We start from the raw sequence: 676 nt of genomic DNA, 5'->3' as shown, positions 1-676 counted from the left end.
TTATACAAGATAATTCCAGGATTTGGGAGATCTTGGGGTGAATTGTCTGAAAGAGACAGCACAGCCACAATGGGCTGAATGCCTGCTAAGATCCTGTTGAATTGTCCTCAATGCAGCTTTTTGCAAAATCTTCACTTACTCCTTCCCCACTAACTGCAAATATCTTAAAAGTGCTGCACAAAATAACATTGAGCCCTTTGCTATTTTCCTGTCTGCTCCATTTTCCTCAGACTTGAGTTGTGCAAAGTTGGAGTTTGGTGGATTTCTCCTCTGTCTATCTGGGGAGAAATGGGAGGCGGGATCAATTTATCAAGCAGCCAACAATTTAGCATGAGATGGAAGGGGTAAGAACCAATTAGTGAGAGTGCAACACACAGAAACACACACTGTGAGAGGTCAGGGTGCAGTATTTAAAGGCTGCCATTGCACATCTCTGTGGGTTGGGCCCCAGTGGCCTAATGGATAAGGCACTGGCCTCTTAAGCCAGAGATTGTGGGTTCAAGTCCCATCTGGGGTGTTTCTGTGGCTTGTTCTTTATTTCTAATCTTTTTTGGAAAAATCCCCATCTCTGCATTCAGTTGATGGTCAGTGGGATCCAACATGATCTTGCACAAGATTTTCGAGGATCTGCAGGATTGAATGTTGAAGGCGGTGATCAAGTGGCTGCTGTTTCTGG

The 676-nt window shown here is 44.7% G+C and overlaps 1 non-coding gene across 1 annotated transcript; it reads left to right on the top strand.

Annotated features, from left to right (window-relative positions):
- The first annotated feature begins 444 nt into the window (after positions 1-444).
- On the top strand, positions 445-517 carry trnak-cuu. The gene has a single exon. It is a non-coding gene; the product is annotated as a tRNA-Lys (tRNA).
- Positions 518-676: the final 159 nt, after the last annotated feature.

Source organism: Chiloscyllium plagiosum, unplaced genomic scaffold (genome assembly GCF_004010195.1).
Source record: "Chiloscyllium plagiosum isolate BGI_BamShark_2017 unplaced genomic scaffold, ASM401019v2 scaf_47446, whole genome shotgun sequence".
Classification (NCBI taxonomy): Eukaryota; Metazoa; Chordata; class Chondrichthyes; order Orectolobiformes; family Hemiscylliidae; genus Chiloscyllium; species Chiloscyllium plagiosum.
The sequence above is the reverse complement of the archived record's forward strand: the minus strand, read 5'-3'. Positions and strand labels throughout refer to the sequence as shown.